The 14,893-nt window shown below is 42.3% G+C and overlaps 1 protein-coding gene and 1 long non-coding RNA gene across 2 annotated transcripts in view; one reads left to right on the top strand and one right to left on the bottom strand.

The window, feature by feature from the left end:
- Nucleotides 1-14,893, top strand: part of Gabrb1 (gamma-aminobutyric acid type A receptor subunit beta1) — a 483,582-nt gene that overhangs the window by 394,086 nt on the left and 74,603 nt on the right. The window lies entirely within an intron of this gene.
- LOC120096598 (uncharacterized) overlaps nt 6,835-14,893 on the bottom strand; it is a 39,199-nt gene continuing 31,140 nt past the window's right edge. The window contains exon 4 of the long non-coding RNA XR_005493249.2: nt 6,835-7,764. This is a non-coding gene — a long non-coding RNA (uncharacterized LOC120096598). The remainder of the gene's footprint in view (nt 7,765-14,893) is intronic.

The raw sequence follows: 14,893 nt of genomic DNA, 5'->3' as shown, positions 1-14,893 counted from the left end.
AACATCTAAGAAAATGCCATTACCTGCAGAAAGGAAAAATGCAGGGAGAAACCAATCCATTTCAACATTTTAAGTTTATAAGTTTATATTGCTTGTGATACATTTAAGAAGCATCAAGATTGGAGTTTAAAAGTCTGAAGTTTAGACAAAACATCTGATCCAGAAACATGAATTTATCCAGACCAGTAAAGGGAGAGCTAGTACTGTCTGAGAAGGGTGTGTTCCTATGAGCATATGGAGGGCACTAAGTGTCGCCCCTGGGCATGCTCCTGCCCTCCTTTAGACTTGTTTATTTGCGTGATGTCAGGTTTGGAGAAAGTGGGACAATAGATTTATCTAAGGGTGGAGTTTTCCATTTAAGCTTCAAGGAAAATGAATCAGGGAAAGGAGATGAAACTGTGTAGAAGAGGGTGCTTCTAGCACATGGTCCAGCACTGCAGTCGTGAAGGGATGAGAGACCATCAGAGGCAGTCAGATGAACATAGTGTCAGATGAGGTGAGAGTGAAGGTGCCACAGAGGCTAACCATGGAGAGAAGAATTAACCTTGGGCTGGCAGAAACCAGGAAGATGACATAAGATTGAAAAGAAAAGAGGGGAAAAGTCTAGAAGGGAGAATGAGATATATGTCAATGGCTACCAAGTTTCAGGCTCAACACCAAGGGTATAATAGTTAAATCAGCTTGGGTGTGAGAGGCCTTTCAAGAACCAAGGCTTCACTAGAGTAAGAAATGAAGACCCTGTTATTGAGAAAACAGGCCCACTGGTTGAAAACATGGAGGGCTGATAGACTGAAATCAAGTAGATCAACTCCCCCATGATGTCATTAAGATAATATACAATTTGCCTGTCTGTGGAATATACTCCCCTAATTGGGTTGCCTTGTCTGGCCTCAGTAGGAGACGATACACCAAGCCCAGCAGAGACTTGATGTGACAGCATGGAGGGATACTGGAGGGAGTGCCACACTCTCAGAGGAGAAGGGGATGATGTGGGAGGAAGGATTGTGGGAGGGGGCACTCAGAGGGGGCAGCAATCAGGATGTAAAGTGAATAAATTTTTAAGAAGAATTGATTACAACAAACTTTGGTAAAAAACGAAGGTTTATACTGGTCAACCACCTTACAATAAATCACCTATTTTGACTATGGTGGTAATAATAATAATAATAATAATAATAATAATAATAATAATAATAACAACAACAACAACAACAACAACAACAACAACAACAAACAAAAACAACAAGCAAAATGCCGGCACTATGCTCAGGGCATTTTAGCTACACTATAAAGCATGGTCAAGGTTCTCACTAATGTAATCAGGCTCTTAGCTTGGCTTGGAGCTGAGCTGCCCCTGCCCCTGCCCCTGCCCCTGCCCCTGCCCCTGCCCCTGCCCCTGCCCCTGCCCCTGCCCCTTCTCCTCCTGCTCCTCCTGCTCCTCCTGCTCCTCCTGCCCCTGCTCCTCCTGCTCCTCCTGCTCCTGCTCCTCCTCCTGCCCCTGCCCCTGCCCCTGCCCCTGCCCCTGCCCCTGCTCCTCCTGCTCCTCCTGCTCCTCCTGCTCCTGCTCCTCCTCCTGCCCCTGCCCCTGCCCCTGCCCCTGCCCCTGCCCCTGCCCCTGCTCCTCCTGCTCCTCCTCCTGCTCCTGCTCCTCCTCCTGCTCCTCCTGCCCCTGCTCCTCCTGCTCCTCCTGCTCCTCCTGCTCCTCCTCCTCCTGCTCCTGCTCCTCCTCCTCCTCCTCCTGCTCCTGCTCCTCCTCCTGCTCCTCCTCCTGCTCCTGCTCCTCCTCCTGCTCCTCCTGCTCCTGCTCCTCCTCCTCCTCCTCCTCCTGCTCCTCCTGCTCCCCCTCCAGCTCCTGCTCCTCCTCTTGCCCCCGCTCCTGCCCCTGCCCCTGCTCCTGCTTCTTCTCCAGCTGGGTGCACCTTTGCCTTTAGTTTTGCCACTTGCCATCTCTCAGCTCCGGGCTGCTGCTGTCAGTGCCGTCATTCTTGCCCACTTCCTTCCTAGCCACTTTCTTCCATATCAGCTGCTTTCACCTAAAAAGCCAACGTTTTGTACATCACCAGCCAATCAAAGCCCTCTTCGCCTCAAAGGCAGAGTGGCTGAGACAGTTCATTTTCCCCCTCTCTTTTACTTCTCGTGGGTTCCTAGAAGTGTCAGATTCTTTCATACCCCAGATGTATGGGACACACTATTTCACAGTTTTTGCTTCTAGCCTCTCAAATCCTACGTTATTGTAAACGGTGTTTATTCGGATTTACCAACACCATTCGCTAGAAGATAGATCAATAGAAATTAGATCTTGGATCATCAAGTAGAAAAAACGTTTGGGCTGGTAATTTGACTCGACATCAAATTCCTGTGCATTTTGCTGTCACAGCCACAGGCCAGTGACTCAGTTGCTCTTAGGTTAATTTGTAATCCTTTTAAAAGACTCTCAGGGCACATTTCTGTCCCTGTCATTGGCAGGGTATTGATCACCGAATGTTCCTAAGCTAAGCAGTTGAGTTTTAGCATTGTTCTGCGTGTTTGATGAGTCATTCTATTGTGGTTGCTCTAATGACATGGTAGAGATATAACTGGTGCGACAAGGAGTTTCCCCATAGTTCTTCTAAATTCTAGAAGGGAAACATCCATCATTTGCTGCATTTAAAAACCATGGCCCGAACACAGCTCTACATAAAGTTTTTATTTCCTGAAGAAACAAAGATGGTAGTGAGAAAATATTCATCCTTTGACTTTTTTTTTTCAAAATTTCCTGTTTGGAAATTTAATGGTCCAGTCTTATCCTAAAAGGAGAATCAAACAGAACATCATAAACCCACCTTAATTCATACTTATTGTTAATAGTAATTATCTCTAGTAGCAATAATTCAGACTTTTAATTTTATTCATTCACTCACAAAATTCCCAAAGTCTTTACTGTATCCCAGGTAAAATAAGACCCTTGGTTTAGTGTGCCCTACAGTCTATTATACAATTCCGATGCAAAAACAGTCCCATAAAACATAATTCAAACTTGATAAGAAAAAAACATTGTGTGCAGAGGTGAGCGTGGTGTGTGGCTGATGCGTACTCTCACTGCTGTGAATAGGGAAGTTGTAGAAAGTCAATAGGTGGCGATATTCTAAAGACAGAAGTAAGCCTGTGAGGTGGTTTGAATAGGAATGGTCCCGTAGACTCATACACTTGAATGCTTAGTTAATAGGGAGCGCACTACGTGATTAGGAAGTGTGGCCTTGATGGAGTAGCTGTGGCTTTACTAGAAGACGTGTATCACTGCAGGTGGGTGTTGTGTTTTGAATGCTCAAGCCAGGCCTAGTAGCATGCTCTTTTCCTATTGCCTGCGGATCAGAAGTAGAACTCGTGTCTCCTTCTCCAACATCATGTCTGTGTGCAAGCTTCCATGCTTCCCAACATGACAAGAATGGACTAAAACTCTGAACCTGTAAACCATCCCCAGTTCAATACTCTCCTTTAGGAGATTGTCATAATGTCTCTTCACAGCATAGAGACTGTAACTAAGACAGGTAGGATGTATAGAACATATCAAAGCCATACAAAATCAAGTGCCAAAATGGCCACCAAAGCACTCAACCACTCTTCTCTGCTGGCCCCTGTCTCCTTCCCTTGCTATAGTTGATACCCCAAGCTTGCCTGTCTCTGTTATGAATAAAATGGATCTGTATTAAATAATTTCTAACTATGTTTATCTGGTGTCTTCAGTGAGCTCACTACCAGTGAGTAGGGAGAATTAGAGGTTATTTCAGTGACTCCTAAGCAAACTTCCTTAAGATGAAATGTGACAGTATCAGTGACTTCTACATGGAGAACTGTTTACCCACCATCTCCTGTGTTCTCAAGCTGTGTGATCAGCACTTTGACAACTTTCCATTACTGTAGTGACAATTCTTTCCACTGTTGTCACAAAGAGTATTAGCCCCACTACAAGTCACTGCCTTTCCTATAGATAGGCCACATATCCTACAGATGGGTGCCAACAATATCTGCAATGTTTGCACTTGAGTTATAAAAAAATTATTCAATGCCCTCAGAGTTATTTCTACTAAATCCTTATCAATCTCTGATATTGGCAATTAATGAGTAAGTGTCTAGAGAATAATAACATGTGTGTTCTTTTGTATGTGATTAGACATGTGTGTGTGTATATATATATATATACACAGGTACACATATGTGTGTGAGTATATATATGTACAAATGTATGTACATATTCTCAGCATGGAGAGAAACTTCATTCTTTTGAACTAGTTTCTTCTAGATAGCAAAATAAGATGCTTTGTGCAGAGAATAAGCAATTGTGAGTGCTCAGCCATCGATGGGACATGTATACCATACCCCTCTCCAAGGCTCTTAGAACATCCTGGAAGAGGATGTGGGAAGAATATAAATATCAGAGGACGGAGAGCAGTGTGGTGAAATGTCTACCCCTAGATTAGGCATGGCTTTTGCACACAATGGTAGTAGGAGACTGCTGAGAGAAAGAGAACTGCTCTCTCCTTTGGAAAGGTTGCTTCTCGTAGTTCACCACAGTGGATGACCCTATGTGTATAAGTGTATATGAACATCAATAATTAGGATGCAAGGGGTTATAAAAGAGATAGTGTACTAGGAAGAATTGAAGAGAGGAAATGATGAATGGATACGATTAAAATATTGTGCAAACTCATGACATTTTCAAGGAATAAGTTAGAATTGCCAGTGGCTCTGGCTTTGGAATCCATGTGGTGGGTAAACTGAGGCAGGCAGCTGTTGGGGGTCAGGGCTTAGAGTCACTGACCATGTGGATCCAGATACCTACAGGGGCTGCTGCTAGAGGCAGTCAGCAATGAGAGAGGCTGCTCAGCTGACATTTTTTCTGAGGGAACAAAGCTCAATTTACTGGGGCCAGCACTCTCTGTGGCCAGCAGGAAAAAATATGAACTCTTTTAACTTTTTGGGGCTGACAAGAAAGAGAATGAAAGAGAGAAAACTCACATGTACATACACATACACATACACACAAACACACACACACACACACCACTAAATGAACAAAACAAAAGGCAGAGTCCAGTAACTTCATACACACATATACACACATATATACATATATACACACACACATATTCACACATAGAGTGATCAAAGCAAAGCTCCAGCAAGTAGAGTCCAAGTACTGCACACACACATACATAAATACACGCAACTGGAACAATATTCCAACCTCCATTCGCACAAACTTTATACACACACACATAGTTGATGGATGGGAGAGACAATGTTCCAGCCACACCACACCACACCACACCACACCACACCACACCACCCCACACCACACCATACCACACCACACCACACCACCCCACACCATAGCATATCACACCGTATCATACCATACCATATCTCAGCAAAATCTTTCAAGCAGTATACAATTATAATGTGATTACATTTTAGTTTTCTTCTAGTGAATGATTATGAAAAATGTGTTTTCCAATACCTTTACAAGAAATAACGTTACATAGTATAGGTAAAGAAAACAAATTATTCTTAAAAAAAAAACCCATGTACATTCATAACCAAGCGACTTGTTATAGATTAACAAAGGGTAAGCAAGCAAGGTAGTTTCTCAGCCAGTTTCCCTCACTTGGCAAGTGGCAATTTGCAGTTATAAAGAAAGAAGTAATTATTTTATTATTTGTCTTTGAAGGTAATCTTGTAAAAATCTTTTTTAAAAAAATCACAAATATAAATTGTTATATAAAAATAAGTCATATATACCTTAAACCCTCAAAATGTATATCTACTCATCAACAATTCTTAATAAAATCATATCCAGGAAGCTGAGGCAGGAATGGGTGTAAGAAACCAATCATCCCCAGTGCAGCATCAGTGAGAGTCACGTCAGCCAGCGCTGCCGTTGTTCTTGCTCCCTGACCATGAAAAGTCCAAGCTTAACTAATAAGAGTGTGCCTTTCTGACCTTCAGATTGTCCCCTAAGATTTTCTACATCAGAGCCAGTAGTAAAAAGCATCTCAACGTAGCTTCACTAACAACTTTATTTTTCCAAATGTCTTCTAAGGATGTAGTCAGTGTTGACAATCTATGTCTCTATGTTCTTCTCTAGGGTGGCGATAGAATCATCAGTCTGCTCCAGCAGCAATGCTTGAAAGAGATCAAACATTAGTACCGTGAATGCTACTGTCCAGTGAGAGGCTGGAAGCCCCCTTAAAGTATTCATATAGTTCTTTTTTTCACATTTTTCACTATTCATATAATTTTTAGACTAAGAGGGATGTAAGGGCAGCAAGCAGGACAGACTTCCATAACAGCATACAGTCTTCAGGACACGCAGACCTCAGGGCCATGCCACACTGAGGCTCACCCATGTGGCTGCGGTAACCTACGGGCTGTACTCCATGTATTCTAAAACCATTTGTCATTTCTCCTGCATGACACTGGGTAGAGCTCTCAGACACTGAGCCAGCCACCAACTAGACAGCATACACCAGCTGATATGAGGCCCCTGACACCTACACAGCAGACGACTGCCTGGTCTGGCCCCAGAGAGAGCAGATTCACCTAACCCTTGAGAGACTTGAGGCCCCAGAGAGTGGGGAGGTCTGGTGGGGGGTGGTGGGGCATCCTCTTGGAGACTGGGGGTGGGGGTGGGAGGAATGGGATGAGGACCAGTCAGAGAGCAGACAGGGAGGTGGATAACAACTGGACTGTAAAAAAGAATAAAGAATAAAAAAAGTAGACTACTTTGTGAAATACGACTTGCTTAAATCCCTGGGATATTTCTGAACATTTCAAATCAATAGTTTATTAAATAATGGCTAAATAATTTAAAAGAATACTATAGACTTTTCCCCCAAAGTGCTCTTACTCTCTCTATAAATACATTGAGTTTCAATTTAACATTTAGCATTTTATTGCCTGTCAAGATCTTATCAAGGGAACAGAAGAGCCACTCAACGGATTAAGGGCTCCATGTTTGGATCCCAAGTTGGATCCTCCTAGTGTGGGGATCCACAAACGTGCACAAGGATTAGAAAAGCTGGCAAGAATTGGATAGAAGGAAGTCCAACTTCGGCAGTCTTAGCAGCTCCACTTACTGCCCAAAGCCCTTGACTCTGATGCTCTCACCTCCAGGAATGGGAGTTCAGCATCGGTCTTCTCTGGAGACACAAGCTTAGAGCAGAGCGAGTCCAAACGCCTCTTCCTGACAAACTCAAACACGGAGAAGGGGATGCTGGGACACTCTTTTCCAGTTTTTCTTCTCTGATATTTTTTATAATGTCGCTAACTTGATAACAAGCCCTCTAAGACCAGCAGAGTCCCCGGAGCCCCATTTTGTATTATCTGTTAAGTTTGCACTCTACTCACTTAAAAATGTCTTAAGGAGACCATTTTATGTAGAGAGCCTTACATGCCTACATTTTGACAGAGCTTCGTTCTCTACACCACTTTGCAACTGAGGAGAAATTTCAAGTTTGGGGAGTCCTTGCATTTTAGAAGAACACTTAGAATATAGTGGTGCCCCAGTTATTTTGAGAAACAACATTGTCCAAACCATCCAGTTAACGATGAAGGCAAGCAAGTGTCCCCAGTGAGTCACCAAGCGCCACTTCGTGATTCTTAGTCTCAGATCCACACCATTGGCCGTGCCCTATCAACGTAATCATAATCACATGTGACACAGTGTGACTTTGCACCCTCACGAATATCTGGCAGTTAATTTTTCTCTTTCTGTTGGTGAAACACCTAGGGCACAAAACGGAAAACAGTTTAATTAATAAGCACTGCTGGACACCAAATTAGATCTTAACTCTCAGTGTATCCCTCTATCTACCACCTCCTACCACTTGCTTTATTCTAAAAGAACTGTGATCAGCACTTGCTGAGTGTAAACTTGGAGTTATTATTGTTATTATTATAATTATTATTATTAAATCTTTCTTTACAATTCAGTCCTTATCCCCCTCCCAGTCCGCCCTCAGACTGTTCCTCATCCCATTCCTGCTTCCCACCCTCATCTTCAAGAGGATGTCACCACCACCACTTCCACCACCACTACACCACCACCAGATCTCCCCACTCCCTTGGGCCTCAAATCTCTTGAAGGTTAGGTGAATCTTCTCTTACTGAGGCTAGACCAGGCAGGCCTCTGCTATATATGTGCTGGGGGGCTTATATCAGCTGGTATATGCTGCCTGGTTGGTGGCTCAGTGTCTGAGAGACCTCGGGGGTCCAGGTTAGCTGAGACTGCTAGTCTTCCTATGGGGTCGTCCTCTTCCTCAGCTTCTTCTATCTTTTCCCTAATTCAACCAGAGGGGTCCCTGGCTTCTGTCGATTGGTTGGGTATCTGCATCTGACTCTTTCAAGCTGCTTGTTGAGCCTCTCAGAGGGCAGCCATGCTATGCTCCTGTCTGTAAGCACACCATAACATCATAATAGTGTCTGGCCTTGGGGCCTCCCCTTGAGCTGAAACAAGAGCGAAGCCCTGAGGGCCAGCAGAAAGAATGGAAACAGGCAACCTCAGAGAGGAGGAGGTGGGGAGGGACCCTCTACTATGTCCCAGAGACCTGGGAGGTGAGAGAACACTCCGGACTCAAAGGGAGGGACCTTAGATGAAATGCTTAACAGTGGGTAGTGGGAACTTGGAAAGTCCATCTCCAGCATCAAGTAAAAGGATGGGGTTGCTATCCCACAGTCAACTTGAAATTTCAAAGGTTTCCTCCTTCTAGTCATGCTTACTGCTCAGATACAATCAGACTTACAACTTAAATTCTTATTTAAGTCCTGGAGTATTTAAGTCCCGGAGTATTTAAGTCTGGCAGTAATAATAATAGTAATTTTGGAAAACACAAACTCTTAGAATCTTAGAGCCCAAAAAGATCATTTGCCAAGCCTATCACACAGATCTGAGTAGAGTCAGATCCCCTGAGGCTCAGTGACATTGTGGTCAAAATCACATAACTAGTTCTTTGAAAGGAGATTCATGTATAGGAATTTAACTTAACAATCCAATGAGCACATGTTCTAAGGTATGTAGAAAATACAGTAAAACACTGAGAATATTTTCTAGCTTAAAATCTGCTTGGGCTAACATAAAACAATCAGGTCTAAAATGAGGAATTAATTGTCAAGTAATGGTTTGTAAACTATAACTGCTGTGGTTCAGTGAAGGAGTAGAAAGAGGATGTATTTTTTTTTTAATCTCCATCTCATTCGATCAAAGGTGGGAGACAGATAGACAGACACACACACACACACACACACACACACACAGTACAAATTTAAAACAAATCATCATAGGAACTAAAACAAAAGAAAACTAAATGAATGAAAAACCCAGACCTGTTATTGTAACTAGAAAACAGTGAGAAAATGGACTCCAGAATTACTATGTTGTCTACTGGTTAAAGTAAAGGAACAAGAAAGGAGGTGTAAGATTGGAACTTTTTCGCTCTGAAGATTGATATTTACCCAGCAGATTTTTCATAAAGAGGGCTCTGAATTCCATCCATTTTTTCTATGCAGTCCATCAGCTTAACAACAAAGTACAATTCTGAAAAAAAATTAGATCCAACAAAGGAAAGGGGTTGCTGAGGGAGCTGATAAATTGTGGTTCACACTGATGGAAAGGCAGCATTCAGAGTGCGTGGTAAAGCAGTGACTGAAGATATAAGTCATGGCAGCGTGTTTACCTAATATTTAGGAGGCTGAAGGTTTGGCACCACAAATACAAAAACAAAGTAGAGAAATAGTTTAATTATTTGACATTATTTATGGCAACATTGGAAGCAAGGAAATCAACACTGTAAATTTTCTTTCCATTTTCATGTGTGTGTGTTGTGCAGGTGTCTGTCTAGGCATATTTTCATGAATGTGGACACATGTGCGCGTATGCATATGCAAGCCCAGGAGTGATTCAAGTATCAGTGTGACTAGTGTCACTCACCAGCTTGCCCTGAGAACATGATCTCTGCTTTTAGAGGTTGGACTGGCATGACCACTTGGCATCTTCCTGGCTCCCAAAGATCCTAATTAATACCCTCCCAAGCATGTTAACCACTGAGGCATTTCCCCCAGACACAGCATTTCAACAGTTTTGTAAGAGCCATGGTGTGGGTACACTGTCATAAGCTTGGATAATCAATCAAGAATAAAGGCTTAGATCAATTAGAGGCTTAGATAAAGCGTCAGATCCCGGTCTGACCCATGTTTCAAACCTTCACACAAAACACGACCTTCAAACACAAGTCAATCCTGGTTCAAGAGAAAAATAGGCATGCAAACGTCATGAGAAAGGTTCAGAGTGACTTCCCGGAAATGGATCTTGTAGTTGAGCTCAAGCAGAGAAGAGAATGAAAGGTTTACACTGGCAGAAATATGCTGAGAAAATAGAAGGATCTAGACAGAAAACAATAGATTTTACCAAGGTCAACATCTGTGATTTAAAATTCATCTGATGACTGGACAGATGTCTCTGTGGTTCCGAGCACTTGCTGCTCTTTTGGGTGACTGGGGCTGGATCCCAAGCACCCACATGGTGACTCACAACTGTCTGTAACACCAGTTCTGAGGGATTGGATGCCTTCTTTTGATATCTGCGAGCAACTGGCATAGACGTGGTGCACATAAATACATGCAGGCAAAATAAATTAACAAACACATTAAAAATAAATTAATTTAAATTTTTTAAAGTGAAATGCAATCTTAATGGATCATTTTAAACTACAATTCAGCTTGACCCTTTTAATGGCAATACTGGAAATACAGACAATGGGAAGTTCTTTAATTTCATATGACAGCCTTCGTTTGATAGAATCTCAGGCCAATGGACGCAGCTAGTGGATTTGTTTAGATGACCTTTGCTAATTTGTTGAATGTGTGAAAACCCCCTGCAGACTTCCTAACAGTTCCAAAGCTAAAAATACTGACCTCACCAAGGAACCACCAGCTTGTGATTCTGAAACTGACTGAGAAGGCTGCTGGGCCATAGCTTCCAACGGGCTCAGAATCATACAGCCTACATGGCTCCCTCCTACAAGAGACCTTACATAAAGTCCAACGAGCCTTAGGATGAATAATAGTGACTTAGAAACTTTAAACTCACTTGCCCAACATATACTACTAGTTAAGTCCAAAGACCTTGAACCCATGCCTTCCTGCCTCAGAATCTAATGTTCAACACAACTTAAACACAACACAATATAAATTTCTTCAATATTTTAGGATTGATAGAGTCTATATGACTAAACAAACAATTTGCTTAACTTTATGAAGGACAATAGCAAAAATAAATTTGTGTGGGAAGAGTCTTACATTTTATTTTTTCAACGATTTATTTTTTTTATTCACTTTACATCCCTTGGTAGCCCCTCCCTCTTTTCCTCCCAGTTCCACCCTTACAAATCCCTCCCCCCATTACCCCATCCACTTCTTCTTTGAGAACAGGAAATCCCCCTTGGATAGCACTCCATCCTGGGACATGTAAGGCTAACTTCAAATTATTAATGAAGACTTAAGTGTTCTACTTCACAATGAGTAATTCCTTGGTGCTGCCCATGGCTAGGTCTTGTTAGGGGCAACAAAAGAATAGTTTGGGTATAAAACAGGGTCCAGATAGGAGTTACCACATTCTTCAGGTATCAAATGGTATTATGTTGCTAAAGTGATTGATATTGATGATCTGATTTTGTAATAAAACACTCCTGGGGCCCAGGAAATATTAAATTGTGAAAGCAGACAGATATTTGTGTTTGAATTTCTATCACCACACAACTTGTGTTTATTTAGAGCGCTTTCTTCTACCCTCCAAAGATACAGGCAATTTATCTTTTGCTTGTCGCTGGTTAGACACACCGTCACACTTAGTTGGTTTGGGTATTTGAAATGCTGATATAGGATATTTTGTTTCTTTCTCCATAGCACTGAACATCCAGTAAGCAGAAAAGGAAGAAAGGTCACAAGTCTTTCCTGACCTGTGTGTCTTTAGTCATTTCTTTCAAGTGTTTTTAGCTAAACAGAGATTACTGAGCAATATAGAAACGTAATGGTAGGAGTAGACCTGAGTAGAGCGGTTCTCTGCTGGCCCTAGGTTCCATTTTAGGAGAGGAAAAATGGTATGGAAGAGAGGATGGGATAAAGGAAGGGAGGAGTTTTTGTGATGTATACATTAAACTGTATACATCTGTATACAGTTTAGATAGATTTATTTTCTTTTCTATAGATTTATTTTCTTGTCTTTACAACAGTCCACCAATACACACACACACACACACACACACACACACACCTTTCCCTTCTGTCTCACAAATACCAGTATCTTGAGATTAACTCATCTTACCAATGTGACAGTAATTTCAAATAAATTGGAAAATGCTGACTGCTGAAGGTTCCCAGGTGACAGACATCTACTTTATTGCTACAGCTGAATGGAAGTAGTAAAGTCTCACACAGTTGTTGTTTGCCCTGGAGTTATCTGTATTTTGATGCTAATTCCACTGCCCCAAGGACAGCTGCCTAGTCATGTACTCAGAACCCAGGTGACTTCACCAGAACCTTCTCCCCCATTGAATTTGTAAAATACAGGTGAGGGGCAGATACAGGATAGGAGGAGGCCTGTCATTGGAAGAGAAGGAAGGATGGGTGGGAGAGAAGTTTGAAGGAAGTGGAGAGACTGGAATGGAAAGAGGAGAGGAGAGGGAGAGAGAGAGAAGCCATGGCAGGACAATAGGGGCTGACGTTAAGATTCTGCTCTGTGTATTTACAGGTTGTTATTAATGTTCTTAAGGGATGGATGGTACTGGGCTTTGTATGTTTAGGTGGGCAACTATATCTTACCAATTGGGTCAAAGATTAGTGTGTTGTATGTTCTTTTATGTGACGGTTTGAGTGTAGGAAAGTGTGCGGCAGCAGAAGACTCTGGGCCACCGAGGAGTTGGGATGTGTTTCCGCCAAGATATCTAGCAGATATCTTGGGACACTGAGGTGCCACAGCTAGTGAGGTAAAAGACAATTATACATTTTTTTTATTTTTACAACAACATCACACCCCAGGTGGCCTTCAGTATTGCTATATAGTCCTTCAGAGCAGTTGGTAAATATTTAATATGTTTAGCAGAATTCTTAGTCACATCAAAATATTTTGGAATGTTGATATGCAGTGTTCACAATTTCATAACTGAGTGAACATTGTTCATAGCTGAGCTATTCAGTGTGCTATATCTAGATTACCCTTCCTTCACAACTCCACTTGCTTCTCAGTATTGGAGAATATTACGTGTGCATTTCTTCTCAAAGCAGTAGAGCACTCTTTCCCATAGCTCTGTCTTCTCATGATTTCAGTTACAATAGCTGTTCTCCAGACCTTTCTAGACCTAGTAGATTCCTGAGAGACAATACTTAAATCTAAACAATGAGGTGATGGGGAAATGGCTTGATTGACCAGGTGTTTGCTTTGCAAATGGAGAGACCTATGTTCTATCCCAAATTTCCATATGTTAAAAAGCCAGGTGTGATGGCTCACACATATTTTTTTTAATTTTTTATTAGATATATTTTTTTACTTACATGTCAACTGTTATTCCCTTTCCTGGTTTCCTGTCCATAAGCCCCCATTCTCTCCCCTCGCCCTCCCCCATACAGATATTCCCCCCATACATCCCCCTTACTGCCCCCCATATTCCCCTGCACTGAGGGATCCAACCTTGGCAGGACCAAGGGCTTACCCTTCCACTGGTGCCCCAACAAGGCTTTCTCTGTTACATATGCAGATGGAACCCTGGGTCAGTCCATGTATAGTCTTTTGGTAGTGGTTTAGTCCCTGGGAGCTCTGGTTGCTTGGCATTGTTGTTCTTTTTTTTTTTTTCACCCCCCCCCCACACTTTCGGCATTGTTGTTCTTTTGGGATTGCAAGCTCCTTCAACTCTTTCAATCCTTCCTCTAATTCCCCCCAGGGGGGTCCTGTTCTCAGTTCAGTGGTTTGCTGCTAGCATTGACCTCTGTAGTGGACATGCTCTGGATGTGTCTCTCAGGAGAGATCTATGTCTGGTCCCTTTCAGCCTGCATTTTTTAGCTTCATCAATCTTACCTAGTTTTGGTGGCTGTATATATATGGGCCGCATGTGGGATAGGCTCTGAATGGCCATAACTTCAGTTGCTGCTCTGAACTTTGCTTCCATATCCCCTCCTATGGATATTTTCCCCTTTTAAGAAGGATTGGGAGCATCCACATTTTGTCATGCTTCTTCTTGAGCTTCCTGTGGTCTGTGGATTGTATCTTGGGTAATTCGAGTTTTTTGGCTAATAGCCACTTATCAATGAGTGCATACCAAATGTGTTTTTCTGTGATTGAGTTACCTCACTCAAGATGATATTTTCTAGTTCATTCCATTTGCCTATGAATTTCAAGACGTCATTGTTTTTGATAGCTGAGTAGTACTCCATTGTGTAGATGTACCACATTTTCTGTATCCATTCCTCTGTTGAAGGGCATCTGGGTTCTTTCCAGCTTCTGACTATTATAAATAAGGCTGCTATGAACATAGTGGAGCACGTGTCTTTTTTATATGTTTGGGCATCTTTTGGGTATATGCCCAAGAGAGGTATAGCTGGGTCCTCAGGTAGTTCAATGTCCAATTTTCTGAGGAACCTACAGACTGATTTCCAGAATGGTTGCACCAGTCTGCAATCCACCAACAATGGAGGAGTGTTCCTCTTTCTCCACATCCTCGCCAGCATCTGCTGTCACCTGAGTTTTTTTTATATTAGCCATTCTGACTGGTACGAAGTGGAATCTCAGGGTTGTTTTGATTTGCATTTCCCTGATGACTAAGGATGTTGAACATTTCTTTAGGTGTTTTTTGGCCATTTGATAATCCTC

The sequence above is a fragment of the Rattus norvegicus genome, chromosome 14 (genome assembly GCF_036323735.1).
Source record: "Rattus norvegicus strain BN/NHsdMcwi chromosome 14, GRCr8, whole genome shotgun sequence".
Classification (NCBI taxonomy): domain Eukaryota; kingdom Metazoa; phylum Chordata; class Mammalia; order Rodentia; family Muridae; genus Rattus; species Rattus norvegicus.
This window is presented reverse-complemented; position numbering and strand designations above follow the sequence as displayed.